Source organism: Melanaphis sacchari, unplaced genomic scaffold (assembly GCF_002803265.2).
Source record: "Melanaphis sacchari strain LSU unplaced genomic scaffold, SCAv2.0 Contig12_pilon_pilon, whole genome shotgun sequence".
NCBI lineage: Eukaryota > Metazoa > Arthropoda > Insecta > Hemiptera > Aphididae > Melanaphis > Melanaphis sacchari.
In genome coordinates this window covers 3,787,585-3,807,281 of record NW_020270527.1, presented here as the reverse complement: position 1 = coordinate 3,807,281, position 19,697 = coordinate 3,787,585, and the positions used below count along the sequence as shown (strand labels likewise).

The 19,697-nt window shown below is 26.8% G+C and overlaps 1 protein-coding gene and 1 pseudogene across 1 annotated transcript in view; both read right to left on the bottom strand.

Moving 5' to 3' along the window:
* LOC112591186 (hemicentin-2-like) overlaps nt 1-19,697 on the bottom strand; it is a 319,132-nt gene that overhangs the window by 62,662 nt on the left and 236,773 nt on the right. The gene's annotated exons all lie outside the window — the stretch shown is intronic.
* On the bottom strand, nt 11,000-16,397 carry LOC112591184 (annotated as a pseudogene).

The window sequence follows — 19,697 nt, the reverse complement described above, 5'->3', positions numbered from 1 at the left end:
AAATACTTGTTTTATATTTCAAATATGATTAAAGAACTTTAATAAAAAAATATTTAAGCCATATTTAAAATATTTATTTTATCATTTTATACTTCAAAATATAAATATTAAATATATATATTTGAATACTGAATTTTAGGAGAATTTTTTGATGGCTTTATATCCCTCTCACTTTGAAACATATTCATTAATTATTTAAATACCAAGAATCTTGGATATTTTTTTATGTTACCCAAGAAAAGAAAAATGTATCCAAAATTATTTCAAATGTGTCTTAAATGTATATATTTATATTTTATTTAAAATGTAAATACTTATTATAAAATATCATTACAACATTTTTGAAATACATTTCAAAATTATAATAATTGTAATAATTATGTAAATGTAGTCTATACTACCTGGCTATTAATAACGACAAATTATAAACAAATTTATATACAATGTGCTTCTACTTTAAGCACTTGTAATTTGTAATCATAGTAAATAATTAATAATAATTGCATATAATCGACGGAAAAACGTATTATAATTAATAATATATCAGGTAAAAAATTCCACGTTACTCGCGTTACAGTTATGTATAATTTATAATATAATAAGTTTTAAACTGCACAACCAATATAGTTCGGTTTATCGTCGTTAATTATTTTTTAATCTATTCATTAGACTTGTTTAAAATATTGTGTTAATTTGTTTGTATTGTTTATTATTTTTTTTTTTTAGTTAAACGGAGAACGCGACGAACCGAACACTTTTTAATTACTTAATGCTTAAAACTCAAACATCTCTAGAGTGTTTATTTTTTATTTATTTACTTATTTTTAAATGAATGGTTTTTTTTTTTTAAAAAAAAACCGTTTTTTTATAGGTACCAGTACATATCGGCACAATAATTTCTTCGGTGAAAAATAAATAATTGTATAGGGTATTTCGACAAATCAACTTTATCTTCATTATAACCTTTGATAATGCATTTATTCAAATTATAATTTTTAATTATATTTTAAGACCATATTTTCAATTACTTGATTGTTTATAAAATCCAAAAAGAATTACATACTTATTTTTTTTTCAACTTAAAACCATCCTTTTTGATTGTAAATTGTTAAGCAAATACGGATTATTCTAAAAATGTTAATACATTTAAATCAAAATTCGATTAAATATGTTCTGAGTTATTAAACCCCGTGTACTTACTACTTACTAACTAAATACTAAAGATATTTAAAGTCTATGATAGGTTTAAAATGAATGGGGTTTTGAACACTTTAAAAACTAATAATTAATATTAATCTTATTAACATTTTATAATTTGTAAAAATTGTCTGAGTATAAAAATTAATAAGTATTGGACTAAATATTTTATTTATTTTAAATTGTATATGTAAAACCATCATTAAAGACTATAATCCCAACTAAGAACATTCATTTAATAACACAGAAACCATTAGTTTTAATGTCAATTTATGTAAATATTTTCAAAAAATTACTTCCAAATAATCTGCAAAAATAAATTATTTGAAAAATAAAATAGTCCGATTTGTCAAGGATACTTTTCAATAGATTTTAAAAAACCTAAATATTAAAAAAATAATAAATATGGTCTATAAGTTACTAATAAAAATATTAAAAAATTTCTTTTATAATAATTTGAATAAATACACTGTTAAAGGTTAAAATGCAGACGACTATAGGTGAGCACTGAGCATGCTCGATAATATATATCATATATATAAACTACTAGCTTGGTACCTCATATCCTCGTGCAGTGTACCTACAACAATAAGCTGATATTCAATAGTTATATAATAATTTACTTTCTTTCATTCTCTAACAATACTGAAATATCGACTATATATACAGGCATAAAGTACTGTTTTTTTTAAAGTTTTATCACAATGTAATAATATTGTGTAGTAAGCAACCCGTCCGCGCTCTACGCATATTAAATTTTGCTTCAGTCAGACATAATAATGGTTCGATTAATAATAGTCAATAGAACATAAAATAATATAGGTCTATATATAAAGTGTATCGGTATTCGTTCAAGAAACTGGCCGTCTGTGGTCAACGGGGATTATTCGTCGTCATCGTCGTCGTCTGGCATAATATATCCATTATAGTCGATCACCGTCCGAGTTCAGGTCGCAATTGCGTGTACTGAATAGATTACATTTATTATATTATTTGAATTATTATTATTATTATTATTATTATTATTCAATATTGTATTTTGTTGTTGAAGTTCAATGTATTACAATACTACAGTAGAGTTATTGTAACATGCTCGTACGCTGTCCGATAAGACAATTGACCGGCCGGCCGACTATCCATATACGCTACGGCAAACGTTAAGAGGACTCGTATTGTAGTTGTATAACAATATATTATACTTGTTATTACGTACAGTGAAAATTGTTTAATTAACAACAAAAAATTCAACCAACAAACGAACAAACTAAAACAGAAAATATATGTTGTACTTTCTTGTGTATATGTTTATTCTGTAAATAGTGAATCAAAGTGATTATTTTATTATTTGGAACAGTATATTGCATGCAATACAGTGATAATGATTATTCGATTATTGTAATATCTTAATAGCACGATATGAAAATATGAATGTATTATTTTGTGATTGCGCATTAAAATGAGAAATAAAACAAGTTGGGAAATCTCATTTCGTGAGTGAGCTCAATTCCCGGTTTCTAAACATACCTATCTATATTTTAATGCAACGTGATAAACTACATAATAATTTTATAGGTACACAAATAATGACCTGTAGAGCGCAATATACAACAATATTATAGTAATTATGTACCAGTAGTTATAGATGGTAATTAAATATTAAAATATCTTAGTACAAACAATCGTAACTATGCACATTTAATAGCAACTAATGAACAGACGAATACAGCGAGGATATATTATGGTGTTCTAAACTCAAGAGAAATCTATAAAACAATTTTTTGGAGCAAAATAGACTTATGCGCGTTCTAACGTACTGACTTGAATTTATTTATTCCGAAAATAATTTTTAGAATATATTTGAATTTACTATGAAGGCTATTTCAAAAAAAAAAATTTTCTTCATTGACGTTTCTAATAATATTTCTTTTTTAAATTTCAAGTAAATTTTTTTATTTTTAAAAATGATAAGTTAAAAACGTGGCTCAAAGAATCCATATTTTTGATTTGATGAAGGAGTTTTTCCCTCGACTTGATTAGCATATTATACCGTCAACAGAGCTTAACATAATCCAAAAAATATTTACTCAATGTTACATGCGGTAGTCTCTCGTCCCTGCCACTAACGATCATTTCATCATGTTTGCGGAGTTATAGAACCTCCTCATATCGCTCAAAAATAGCGCAGGTATTTTATTCAACGATTCGTGAAAAGAAAAAAAAAATATCACATGCGACTAACACTATCTCGCCCAGTGATGGTATCTTATATACCACCCCCATGGAGTCCGTGACATTTTAGATCAACGCGCCTCGTATTCGTAATGCGTACATGCCGGGGTATGATTCCCGAGGCTCTGGTGACACGCTGAAAATCTTATCGACCTTTTTGCTTCCAAGAATTCTAGACCGACACATTCCGACACTGACAAAGCCATCGATCGTAGGATCTGCGTCATTGCTAGACACTACAGCGGCTTCGTTGAGAATGCGCCCCAACTCTGCCACCTGCTGCAGGAAACCATCTCGTTTGTGTCAGTAAAATATGACAGAACAACATTTTTAGCGATTCGTTCGAGAATGCTCAATCTGTATTTATTTTTTCCAACGTTACTATATTTAATAATCTGTATCGAATGATTGAGCACGATTATGTTTGGTACATGTCCAGATAAACATTGAAAATTAAATTGAGAGCACGTATAGAAAGTTTGATGAACCGGTAAAGTGTCTCAAGACGTTTTGGTCTACAATTTTTTAGTCATGTTGATAACAATGCAAAAAAAAAGAATTACTTAAAATAGAAATAGTCAATAATAATAATAAATATAATATATTATTATGTGCTACAAAATTCAGTTAATTTATAAAAAATATTTAGAATATATTTTATCGTTATCCAAGAATTTGAAGTGGGTAAACGTAACTTATTATTCGTTAACCCTCCCCCTATTATTTATATAATTGCATATTTTTTACAAGATTATAATTATTTATGGCTATGGTATTAAATGTTTTTATCACACATTTTATTAATATATAGATATATATGTTTATTATAACTTACTTTAACAATATATTTATACCTATAACTATTATTATTATTATTATTAATTACATTTTAATTTTCAGTTTAAAAAATTCAATGTGCTTAATCGTTTGATAGTCAATTAAATAATATGTTAACTTAAACTTAAATTTGTTCTAATTTTTTGGGTAAACGATGAGTGTCTTGTGAATTTTTAATGTACTCAATCGTTCAATATTCTTTCATACTGTGGAAACAACAACACGATGACGACAAATAGCATTAATATGTTATCATTTATGCATATATGGTTGTTAATTTTGTGAAATAAAAGTTAAATCCGAAATCACAACAACCCGATAGTTTTTATACTAGTCACCCAATTCAAAACTCACGTCAAATCACTCAAATGTTTACACTTATTTTGTATAATCGATGTAGGAGCCAGGACTCAAGAGTCATGAGGTAGATGTGTGGTTGTTGTGAATGATATATAAATATTTGTCAATCCATCGTACTATGTAGATAAACGACGTTTTCGCAAAAAATATTAAATATGTTATTTTTCCCATCAAAATATCAAATAACATAAGAACCAGTGGCACAACCATAGCGGTTCCCTAGTCCCTACTTCTCTATAGGTTTAAACTTTCGCTCTTTGTCACAATTTTAAGCAAGATATGAGTATATAAAATATTAAAATCTTAAAATGCTCAAATTTAATCAAAACATTTAAATTATTGAAAAAAGTCCAACGCTACATAATTGATAATATTCTAGCTTTTAAAATAAATAAATTTATTCTAATATTAAAGCTAACAATATAATATTATAATGGGTTCACTGAACGCAAATTTGGTATGTCGAATTATGTTAAAAAACATTGAAAAAACATAATAATATGCAGGTGTAGTGTCCGCTTAAGAATATTTATTTTATTTAGAGTAATATTTCTATCATCATATCATGATGATGATGATGATATATTTTTTTGTAAAATAAATATCAAATTTAGTTTAAAAAAAAAATATGTTTGCTAAATTAACTTATAATTCCTCCCCTCCACTTCAATACTACACCATATAAATTTATTAATTATTACATTTTTATGTGTGTAAATAGTAAATATATAATATAATACCTACTTTGGTGTAAAGCTGAAAATAATTACCCATTATATTTGTTGGTAAATAAGAAGTCTGATTTCATTAGATATTATGTTATCACATGTATTATAAATAGGTACTACCTATATATCGTTAAAGCTATAAATAAGTGTAAATAATTGTTATTTCTCTTACCGTGACATTTAAAAATTATTTGAAATAGACACACACTACAAGTGGAAAGAATAATGACTCTAACTCTTAACCTCAACCAAACTTAATGAAATTAAAAGCACCACCTATCTACGACCTTTTCCTAAAACAACACAAGAAAACATGAGACCACCATTAACAACTTTAGATTTGGACAAATGCGCTTCACACACCAACCAACATTTAATGAAAATAGAAGATCCTCCCACCTATAACCTATATGTATCACAGTATCAGCAGTGACGCCTTCCAACAGTTAAATACATTTTTACCAAATACATAATACATGAAAAGGAGAGGAGCTAATTGAGAATATCAAATCGCTTTTTATAAGCTCTAAAGTCCGAACACCTTGTCTTAAAACATTCATATCAAGAACAAACTCTATTAACCAATTATGTAATACCTACCTATTATAATATATACATAATTTATACCTATAATTTAATTAGGTAACTATTAATAATGTAACCTGACTTTAATCCAAAATTAATATTTTGTGCAATATCTTATATACGCCTTATATGGTTTCTAATATTTTTAACTAAATACTTCATGAGGGCTGAACTTCTTGCACATGACATGGCCACCATACAACAATGTTTATTGATATCAACAAAGTACGATTAAATAAAGCGATTATCGTTCTATTTGGAAGATAAGACTGCTTTTCTTAACGCTTATAACTAGTGTGTATTTGCAATTTTCAGCAATCATTGAATATTCAACTTTCGTGGATGATAGGAAATATAGTCCTTTTACATAATATCAACCTTCATTACAATATAGCATGATTAACCGACAGCTCGAAAACACGTTTTATCTTCGTTTCTTCTCGGATCGGTTGTAATCCGTCGCCCTATATAGTGCGAGGTTTACTCTGAATCTTTCACAGTAAGGGAAATTGAACAGGATTTGTTGTGTGTTGCATTGTATAGGCAGACCGCATCACATGGCCAGAGCACGCAGAATGGTGGACTATATTTCATCATATACGGTGGAGATTAATTTATTTTGTTTTTTGTTAAACAAAAGCTACTATTGAAATATTTTATTTGAAAATATAGGTATTTCAAGTCCTAAGTTAAGGAAGACTTGAAACAACGGAGTTCTTATTTTTTTACATTTAAATTTTTGGACTTATATATTTTAATAAGGTAGGTATCTACGAGTATATAATTAAGTTGTTTTAGGGAAAATTTTATTCGTTTATATACTAAAAAAAGTATGAGAAGACGAATATTTATTTTTTGTTACTATATAAGCATTATGTTGTTGATATTATTTTAATATTTTATAATGAAAACCTTCACACTCATTATTTTTCACACGAGGAGTGTTTAATCATGATGTTTTATTTTATTTTGTTCATTATTAAATAAAAAATTAATAATAAAAAGCGCTATTAACTAGGTATAATTTAATTTGATTAGTTTTTTATTCTGTGACACCAACTATCTAAATTCACATGAAAACACCACCTATCTTAAATATTTTAGTTAATTTATTGTTCTTTTTTGTTCTACAGTTAAGATTGCAAAAAACTACTTAATTTAAGTAAAAATTTTAACATAATATTATAAAACGTACTATTAACTAAACAGAAACCGATTTTTTCTCCTGGAAAGTTAATAAAACTAAAATAGGTGGTGTTGCTTTTTAAGCGACGTTATATTATACCTAAAAATTGCGCTCAAATCATTTCATGTCGATAGGCCAAATTGCGCTCAAAACATTTTAGGTCGATAAGCCAATTGCGCTTTTCTAAATCAAACCAGTTGACTATAAATAGCAGCCTTTGGTAATTTAAATAAATAGAACAAGGAAAGTTTATTAGTTAGTTATAAATATAATATATACAGTTCTTTTTTTCATAGTAAATAATTATTTTACTTTGTATGCGCAATAATAAATTATAAGGAAAAAAAGTTACCATGTTTAACCTTTTTCATTAAAAGCTTCTTTAAAATGATCCATATTATAACTTTAAGCAACTCCAACAAATACTATATAATTAACAAAACAAAAGTATAAGCTATCATCAATGTGTTATCCCATATTTCCATACACGGCATTATAACTTATAAGTTAAAAGCAACGAAATAATTAGGCCGATTAGTATCTGATAGATGTTGAAAACTTGTTTTAGTCATACATGTGTGCGTAAATCGTAATAATAGGTAATAATATTTCATAAAATTTCCGATACTGTAATATCTATATAACATATAACCAGCGATTAACAAATAAGTTTTTAACTTTCAAATATTTAGTATACAGATCGTTTATACATAAGTCGATGTTCGTTGAATTATAGATTAAACAACAATATTTAGAGATAATAAAATTTCAATGCGAGCGCAAATAGGTAAGTATAGGTATTAAATTAATAGTAGAAATAATGAACGCAATATTAGAAGGTACACTGACCTGAAACTAAAATTGTTTAATGAGAGAAATTGGTCACATGTCCGTAAACACAAGGTACCTAGGTATTTGCTTTTTTATTGTATAGGTACCTAGTACCTAAAAAAAATATGTTGCATTACTTTTGTGATACTTTACGTGAAATTACACATAGGTAGGTAGTTATTACCATAATGATTACCTTCCCCTATTATAATCGTGCATTTACACTTTTATAGAATTCTATAATACCTACGTATTATTGTGCTATGTGCAACCGAATTGAAATTTATGTTATTATTATTTTGATATTATATAAGTTGTAGCTAGATGATATATTATCATTTCTCAAATACATTGTATGAAGTATTTTTATGTTTTACTCGATTTACTATTTTGTGTAAAAATGATACCAAACACCAACAATATCCTTTAATTTATAATTCGTACCTTTATAAGTGCTAATATTGTGATACACATACACTAGCCAATATAGGTCAAGGTGATACACGTTTGTTCGTAAATTGTAACTACCACTTATTATAATTTTACCTGTGGACTGCAGCTTAGCTATGGTGTATAACACTATAATAAGTAGGTAGGACACGGGTTTATGTGCAATCGTGTGTTTATATATTTTTGGAATTGTGTTAGTTATCTGTACGAATCTTAATGGTTTTGGACTAACAAAAAAATTTGATATTTATTACATACATAATCATAGGTGTAATTTGACCAATATTTTTGGGGATGTACAAAAATTGAAGAACTTACAGACCCGAGGGGGCTTTGCCTCCACATCATCTACCTAGTACCTTTAGTCTTTACATTATATTTATAATTACAATAATTTCAAATGTATATTTATGTACGTTATTTTAATATTGATAATAAAATTGCAGCTTAACAAAATACAATAATGAAAACTATCTTAACATGACTTTTCTAGAATGAAATTTATATTTATTTAAAATTTGTCCACTTTTCAAATTATTTGTATTATCTCTATTGATATTTTAATTAATAACTCGAAACCTGACAACATAATAGGTACTTATTTTTTCTCAATATATTATAATACAAAATATTCTAATTAATGACAATAATTTCTTCAAAATAGTCAAATTTCAATAGAAAAATATTTATATTTTTGGGGGTATGCATTTTAAAGTTAAGGGGTCCACAAGGCACAAATTCTCTAAGTACCTCCCTAATTGCACTAATGCTACAATGTACTTAATATATTAGTTCATGAGTTGACAATTTTTATAATACATAGGTACCTACTGTCGACTACAAATATATAATTTTTCGGTAATGTTATGCGTACTTGGTTGATTATTTTTAACGGGAAACGTAAACTTTCTCGTTTATAATCATGTTAAATAATTTCCTACCAATAAATAATAGTTATAATTATATACCTCATTAAGATGTCAAATTTATTTTAAATTATTTTTATACTTCATAAATAAATAAATAAATAATTATTAAATAATTGATTTAAGTAGGTACACTTGTTTTTACTATTAACAATTTTTTTAATTTTTATATTGATTTTTAATATATATTTATAATTTTTACTGCATATTAAATGTAATAGTAATTATTACGATAAATGGTTTATTGTAATACAGTTTTGTACATAAAATTCGGTGTTGGATGACTTCTCATATCAAAATTTTTTGTAAATATTTATTTATCATTATAATGTGTTTAATAGGTAATTAAAAAATGTACATATATTACAAATAAAGAAAAAATACAAATCAATAATCACTAATCATAAACTAGGTGTTTCTAGAGTAATTTATGAGTTATAGGTAACTTGTAAAGTGATTTGGTTATGTTTAATCACTTTAATGCTTATGAAAAACATGATATTTAATTGTTAGATAATTTTAATATTAATAAAAGTACCTACCTAAAAATTAGAAAGAATATCTGAATTTAATATATCATGATAAATAAATACATTTTTACATTATGTATAGTATAAAATGAGAAAATAGTTAAATTTCAAAAATATGCAAAAAAATATTTTGAGCATTTTCTTCTTAATAATATACTTGGGCAAATAGATCAGATACGCCAAAATCCTGAATGTTTCTCTGACGATATCAGATTTTGACTGGTAAAATGAGTACAATTCTAGCAGCAACCGGTTTATGGTGGATGCGGGACAGCGGGACAGACATGAAAATAATTCAATAAATGACAAAAATTTAAATTTAAATTTTACATTTTATAAAATATTGAAAAATTGTTATGATTAATACAGTAACAAAAATTGTACAAATGTCAAATACAGAAAAAAAATAAATAAACCACAAACTAAAATAATGTACAACAAAACCTTAAATGTTTTTATAGGTATTTTAATACTTAGTATTATTAATTAATAGGTTTAAGTAATAGATAATATAAGCATTAAGCATATAAACTTTTGTTTTTTACCACATAACTTTATTAAAAATGATCATATATTATTACAATATAAAATAATATATTTATAAACAAATGGTATCTACCTTCACATAATAGAAAAAAAAAATAGAAACATAAGAAAAAAAATGTTTTATATTTAAGAGTACAGATTCATAATATTAAAATGGTTCATAAATCAATATATGAAGTTTTAAATACCATTAATACAATTTACATTTTACATTACTATTAACTTATTTAAAAAAATATTTTTTTAACATAACACTTTAAAATTCATTATAAATTAATATAAAATGTCAATCTATTGTTTTTATATAAATAGCAATAGTATTATGGAATAAATTAATGATCAAAATGAAAATACAATGTTTATTTAACATTTAGATTAATATTGTAAATTTCCCTTGTTTAAATTAAATCTAAGTTATATAAAATGCAAAAATACACCAATTACATTTAAAATTATTCATTTAAAAAAACATAGTAATATTATAACGTTTATGCATTTGTAATCTTATAATAACTTAATACCTACATTAAGGCACTTGTATATTAACAATTGTCAAAGTAATAATCAGTTCAACAGTATTAGTAATCATATTATAGACAAATTATTAACTCTCAAAAATATACATCTAATAAAAAATTCATCGACTGGATTTATATTTAAGTTTAGTTTGTTAGAAATTTATGAACACATTATGTATTTAATTATGTACTTGTATAAAATTGTAGTAATATATATATTTATTGGTCAAAGTATTCATAACTCAAAATTGAGACAAGTTTGTTCAATATCTTTTATCAACTTTAGCGCTTTCTCAGATGCTTCAAAACGATTTAGTACTTTTATACGTTCATCTACAATATCTTTAGACTCGAGTAATAGTTCTGCTGTATTATGATCTTTTGATTTGTATACTTTAGAAATTAAATCTTTCTGAAAGTTTTCTTTTATTTTGTTTACCATTTCATACATAATTGTCTTGGGAACAGTGTCTAGGATTATTTTTTTAATCACTGTAAAGTAACATTTTATAAATAAAGTAAGTAAACCTGCTCTACTTTTTAATATTAATTCATCTGATTCACCAAAACCGATAAAAGCACATGTTGATATTTTCTCAACATTTTCACGCATTTTAAGTGTTAAGTTCTCTGTCCATGATTTAGTTTTATTACCATGTAAGGTTAAATCTTCACTATTGACAGATTCTGATGAATCTTCACTATTATCACCGTTTGGTAATAAATCTGTAAAACTTCGTTCTTCAAATTTGCTTGATTTCTCAAAAAGCTCTTGATATTCATCGGATTTCGTTACAGCTTCGATAAAGTCAATATGTTCTGTATTCACATATCCTCTCTGATATTTAATTAATTTACTAACAGCTTCCAAAGTTTTTATTTTGTATTTAGCCAATGACTCTTCTAATACTTGACAAATTTTATCACAAAGTTTAGGATATTTTTTTAACTCACAACTAATTTCATCATCTAGTTTGCAGATGTTTGACATTAACTCGTCATACACAGCTGAGACACATGCTAATGAGGGATTTTCCAATAATAGTATTTGTTTCTTTACTAAATGATTAAATGCATCAGTTGGCATAAAGACACCCATGTTTGTCCCAGATGCATTATTTATAACATTAAAAATATACTCAGAGGATATACCTTGCAGTGGATCAATGTCATTTATTTCTTTAAAAAAATTTATTTTGAAATATTTTGCAATGGTAGCACCTCCATTAAGGCCTTTAAAACTTGTACTAGCTTGTCCATCCAAACTAGCTTTATAACTAGTTGTAGTCTGTGTGATCAAATCAAGCAAAGCTCGATCGTAGTTGTTGGTAAATTCTTTCAACATCTTAACTCTATGTCCATATGTAGAATTCATTTCATATAACTGAGCTTTTAATTTTGGACAGGTCTCTTTTATTTTTTCAATCAATAGAGTCTCAAGTTGTTTTCCTAACACATCCGTCCCATGATTCTGTGCTATGTCAGGATAAAATGTATTGAAAAATGTATTTTCGTCTTTAAGAGAATCTATCATAGTTTTTTCATCGTTTATATCTTTTTGTGAACGGTTGATAACACCAATTATTCCAAGTTTAACTGGAATAACTTCTCCAGAAAGTAATTCTCTAGCATTAGTTCCAGCATCCATTATGTCTATTTTAGTAACAACTGCTATAGTACGGTCACCACTTGGATCTACTGATTTTGCAATATGTAAGCTTTCACTAGTTGCTGGATCAGTATTTGCTGTTACTACTGCCAATATTATCGAATTTGGGTTTTTTATAAATTTTAACACCAAATCCTTTATTTTTTGTTCAATATCTTTGGGTTGGTCACCAACAGGAACTTTGGTGAGCCCCGGAAGATCAACAAAACTTAAATTATATAATTTTTTACAATAGATGTTCAGCACAATAGGTGTATCAATAACATTTTTTAGGCCTCCTGTAAGTTCTTTGGTTTGAATTTCAATTTCTTTCCTAACTTTATTAAAATCATTATATATAACATTTGGTTTATGTAAAAATGTAGCCCAATCTTTTGATTTATTCAAATCACCTTCCCCAAATTCATACTCTTTTGGATCTATTAGATGCAATATCAAAGGAACACGTGTCACTATACCAGTACCTCTTGGTAAAAACGATTTACCTACTAAACTTTCCAAGACACTACTTTTGCCAGAGCTTTGTGAACCTACCACAACAATCTGTGGAAGATCAATATTTTGTTTTGAGCCAATAGTAGCAAAAACATCTTGTAATTTATTCATTATCCTGATTAAAGAATCCATATTGAAATTTTTCAGGTAGTGTTCTGTAAAATAATTTAATCAAATAATAAAAGTTATTGTTTTTTTTTAAGCTTATTAATTTTTACTACAGAATAATAATATTTATATCTTAATATTATTTGTATATGAAATTTAGAATTGTATTATTGATTACCTACTGATTTTATTATTTGAATTTCAATAATATGATTTTATTATTAAAAAAAAATTAAAAATTAACTTTATTATTATTGCTATTCCAATTAACAATTAGTTAACACATACAAATCTTTAAGAATACAAATTTAAAACTAGATAATATTATTAACATTAATTATTTCAACAAAAATAAAATATACAACTTCTTATTTTATTTTGGGAGGAAACATTAAATCCAGTTATTATGTTTTTATTCTGAATAACTTTTAAAGGCAGCTAAAATTCTAAAGTCAGTGGCGTAAACTGGGTGATGCAAATGGCTCATTTGCACCACCATATCTAAAATATGTTGGTGCAAATGTATGTTTTTGCACCACCAGAAAATCATTGAAATAAAATTTGTATACCTATGATTTAATTTTTAATTTTGTAACTATCTTTTTTTGTATAATATATACATAAACAGGTACAAAATTGTAATTTTTGTGCATTTATTAGATCTCATATATTAAGTTATTATCCCCATCTATATTTTAAAATTTTATAACCACTATAGATAATTAGATTATTATCTATGGTATCCACAGAATTTTGTAGTTACCAAATAATTATAAATAATTCAAAATTTATTTATTATTTAAAGAAATATATGGGAAAATATAAAGTTTATTAGGAAGGATTTTACTTAGGAAGTTGGATTATAGGTTTTTCGGAAATTATAGATTGAGAATATATGCCTATGTACGACTGCATCACCAGAAATTGGGTTCAATTTACGCCACTGTCTAAAGTAATATTGACTATTCAAAAAATAATACCATAATAATAATAATAATAATAAATATGTCATCTATAAAGCTTACATAATATGAGTTAAGCTTGTAAGATCAAAATAAAATAATAGAAGATTAAAGAATCTGTATCTATATAGTAGTTACTGTGTTAGGTATAGTGAATATAAAATAAAAATATAGTTGAGATTAAAATCAATTATATATTGATAATAAAATCATTAATAGAATAACATAAGTAGGTACTATTATTATTTCTTTTTACAATTGATAAGTTTATAAAATAATTCCAATTTCTATTATGCTCAGTATCAATACATTTAACATGGTGCCATGAATTGCAGTAAATAAATTATAAACTACCAATTTAACTTATTAATCTATGAAGATATTCATTTAAAATTTATTTATTTATTTTTGGAAACAAATAAATCATAAAACATATTACGTATATTGAAAATAATAAAAAAAAGGTTTCGGAGGGCCTCCTTTAAAAAAGAAGATTAAATCCTTTACTCCAAGTCCTTCTTAAAATAAAGTGTTTACATATAAGTATTAAGTAAATATCATAATGTGTATGTCAAATGCAATAAAAAAAATAGAGTTACATATTTCTGATAAATAGTTAGAAATATTATTACTTACAGATTATAAGAACTATTGTTTTTTCCTATAAAAAATTTGGTTAGAGTATAATATATATAATATAACCCTATCATGTTATTTTTTATCATATATACAAATGTGTGTTGTCAGATATTCTGCTTAAAGAGTATTAAATATTTGTTAGATGTAAATTATTTAATTATTTATTTATATAAATAATAATTTATATTTGTATGTCAATAACTATAGTTGAAGATTTTTGGTGCTACACTCAAAACAGTTTTTAAATGGGTGACTTAAATCCTCTCAAAATATGTGGGTTACTCGTTAGCATGAATTAGCAAATGAAAGTTGTATACAATATTCATAAATTAATCCTTAAAAAAAGAAAAAAAATGGAAAGATTTGAAACCCCTTGCACTACTGCAATGACTAAGAAAATAACATTTTACTGTCACAGAAAACATTTTTCCTATTTTCCTTGAAGTGCTTGCGTAGATAGCAAATAAACTGTCATTACTTTTAAAATAAAATATAAAAAACAGAGAGGTTATCAATAAATCATTATAAGTTTATGAAAAAACAATTCTGAGTGAGAGGAAACATACAATTTAAATGATTATTAAAGAAAATTATGCACATGGCTTTTCAATACTTTTAAATTGCTATAAGAATAACTTGGGATGGATAATGGATATTGTATCATGCTTTCAAACATTAGGTATTTTAATAGAAAAATGTTATGCAGTTAAAAACTTATAAAATAATTTGTTTATTTTCAAGATTTTGAATATTCATATTAGGTACCTTTTTTTTTACCATTTTGAATCGACGGCGCCGCAGGTACTGCTTTCGCATTACTTCCGCGACGCCGAAATTAGGTACGTAAATAAACTAAATATATTTTTAACATTATATATTATCTTTGACGAAAATTGAAAAACAGTAATTAAATCAAAACGAGAAAAAAACGTAAAGATAAATATATTTACAATTTCGTTAGCCTCCCCTTCCATCAATAAAAGTACCTACCTAATTTCCAACTGTTTTTTTTCTTTTTTTTAAATAGGTTGATTAGAAACATATAAATAAATATATAAGTATATTTTACTCCACTATACCCACTTATGTTGACACGTGTTTACATAGTAATATTAATAATAAAAATAAATAATAATACATTTAAAAAAAAAAAAAAAAAATGTACTTACATCATAAAAAAAATCAATTGATGAACGGTAAGGTAGGTATATCAGCAATTAGTAATTGTTAATGATATTATTACCGATGTATTTAGTATCGATCGCGAAAAATGATATACCGTGGACGCAGATGCCTACGTGTTGCCGCAGTGGAATAAACCTTTATTATGATACTATTAATTATTATTGTTACTTATTAGCTTATTATTAGGCACGACAAAGAATAGAAAAAATGCGACAACGAATACTTACAACCACTGTAGGCAGTGTAGGCGTATTAAAATGAACGTCACCGTCCAGTCGGGTATATAGGTGCACACAGTCAGCCGACGACGATGGATACGACAGTTGACGAACTCGAGTGGACGTTGTGGGGAGAGGAGGGGGGGTACGAGTCAGTCACAACGGTCGGTCAGCAGCGACTTCGAGTACAGTGGCTGGGCAAATGGCAAATGGTAATTGGGGGGGGGGGGGGGCACAGCGTGGACAAAAAGCCGAACAAGGGTCGAGACGTCGTTTTAGACCTTGGAGAACAGACGCTGCGCATCTATTACCATAATGTTATTGCGGCGTCGTCAAAACCGATCGGTGAGTCCCCTACCACGTTCATTTTTTTTTCCCGCGTACGCGAAATCATTGTCATTTGGTATTCCGTCGATTGTGTATAATAAATAATTTTATCGTAAGATAATATTTATGTTACGAGATATTAATATAATATTATATTATTATTTTGTGTGCGACGTCACCGTGTCCCGCTTCAATCTACGCCCCGCCCGCGCCACGATATTTATACCACCGAACGTAGCTCGTCGGCGTCGTAAAACGCTGATAAATGATAATAATTAATAATAAAATTACCATGTTCGGTATAAATAACAATGAGCGTCGTTGTATTAGTTTTGTTTACGTCTTGTAAATTACTACGATTTTTATCCATTTCCTGCGAGATGGCGTTCGGTCTTCGGTGCAATGACATCGTTGACGACAATAATAACAGATTCTCGACGAACGAACCTAACCGTGTTCGGTGTTCCGTTCATGGTTCCCGAACATCGTTATGAAGCGTGTAGTAACTATAGTAAGTCGGTCAGTGTTGATATTCTGAGCGTTAAAATTAACTGGTGAACCACGTTGTAACATATAGATTTGTCATTTGATGACAATATTATTACTCAGTAAATTATTATATCACTATTATTAGTTTATATTATAACAAGACCTATTATATACCTAACTACTATTTAGTAGTAACTGTGTATACCGTATACCGCCATCTGCTATCTTCAATATTATAATATGTATATTCATTACAAATATATTTTTAGCTAAAACGTTAAAATGGGATGGCAAATGATTCCAATTACTATTTTAGTACAGTATGATTTTCAAACACGAGCTCCAATTATTGTTAAATTTAATATAAAATTTGAATTTGATGATACCTGATTAATATAATATGTCGAAATGAAAGCGATGAACTTTTTATACAATGCAAGGCTCCCGATAAAACGTAAAAACCAAGCATTACACTTACATACTTACTATTTTATTATATTTTTTTTTTTTTACAAATAAACAATTCACAGTTGGTATCTAAAGACAAAATAAGTACACGTAATAAAACTTTTCATTATTACTGATGCTCTGGAAAAAGCTACCCACTGATGACACTTTCTGTTGTTAATTATTTAATATTAGTTTAGTAAATCGCTATAACAATTTCGGGCGTCTTGAAGGATTGCCAGGTATTGTGGGAGTGATTACATTTTTAATTAGTTGATTTAGATTGTTATTGAAACGGCTGTGAAATCTTTTATAAAAGTTTTTTGCTTCATCATTTGTTGATTTGAGTTTCAAGTCGATGTGTAGTATATGATCTAACACGTAGGAAGCAGCATTTATTAGTTTTATAAGAGCCAAGTTTTGAAACGTTTGAATTTTATCAATATTTGATTTTTTTGCAATACTCAAAAGCTAAAGTCCGTAAGTCCATATTGGCTTCAATAGTGTCCTGTACATAAGCAGTTTAGTTCTCGCGGAGATGTATTTATTATAGCATAATATTGATTTGAAGATGAACATATAGAACTTATTTTTTAGTTCTGATGTGGTGAGCTCAAGTTAATCTTTAATCCAGATTAAGGCCGAGATATTTATTTTTAGAGAGTAGAGAATAGAAACACCGTTTAAAGAAACATTAAGGCAAGGCGCATGTTTGAGTGTGAAGATGATATGAATGGATTTTGTTTGATTAACTATAAATTAAAATTTTGTAAACCATTTTTCTATTGCTTTAAGACGAATTTGCAGATTTTTTGTTGCGATGAGTGAATTATTGTAAAATATGGATATTATCACTTTGTCATCATTGCAATCAACTACTAAAATGTTGGATGTAGTAGGTTGTTCGATGTAGTATGTATAGAATAGGAGATAAACATAATAAAGAACTGAAAAATATATCAACACACGAAAAAAAAATAATATATATAATTTAAACACAGGTATAAGACACTGATCAACAGTACTATAGGTACTACCAAGTAGGTAGATTAATACAATTATATATATTATAAAATACTAGAATAGAGATTGCGGTGGTTGTAGCATTCGACTAGTCAAGAGTCTTAGGTAGTAAGCCGTTGGTATTTTGGTTAAAAATGTAGGACTGCCAAGTTTAATTTGTGTTTAATTTAATAGAAAAATGTATGATTACTATGTGTTTCTAATAATCCCAATTTATTGAAAATAAATTACAAAAGCGTGGTAAACAGGTTCGTTAAATACGTCTATATTAGTGATAGGTCGAACTGTTCGAATCTTGAACGACTCGGACCGAACCCCTAATGTTTGGTTCAGTTCAAAATTCGAACCGAACTATCAAGCATCTTTTACTGTTCGAACATCGAACTATTCGAACTTGAAAATATTTGTCGAACCAGACTTTTTGGCCACGATACTTTGATAGTTTAAACTCATTCAAAGACCAAATATTTGTATAATTCTTTAAAAGTTATTTTTACACGTTATAATATATTATAATTTATAATAATATGTTATTTTTCCACTGGCCCGTTATAGATCCACCCCCTCCCACCAGCCAAAACATTGATATGCTTTCTATCGCCAATAGAGACCGCATTCCTACATTTATAATATTGCTGTTTTTGTTTTTATCGTAGCGGAAAAAAATTTATTTTGGGTACACCCATGGTAATATTCCGTACTGCTATGTCTCTATTTATAACATATTTTCCGGGTATATAATTGTTATCGAAATCGTTTCAATTGGATGTTTATCGTTGTAACAACATGTCTACTGTCTAGTTTGTGATTTTATAATTTGTTTGTAATATACTTTAAAAATAAATAATAAATATAACTATTTTTATTTTAAGTTATATTTTTTTTCTTATTAATAATTAATAATTAAATTATTATTTTTTATTTGACGGGTACCTACTTATAATAATTCATAGTAATACTTATTATGTCTACAGTCTACTGATATAGATTGTATATTTCAATTTAAAATTAAAAAAAAAAGAAACATTGAATGCCGATAAGTATAAAATGTTCAATGTTTAATAAATGAACTAAATAAATAACGATTTTCCATAGTCTAAAATAAAACCATGAGGCATAAACATATTATTTTAATTTAAACTCGATGTATTTTATCATCAATATATACTTATTCTCAATGTATAATATACTCACACAGCCATAGTTGTATGT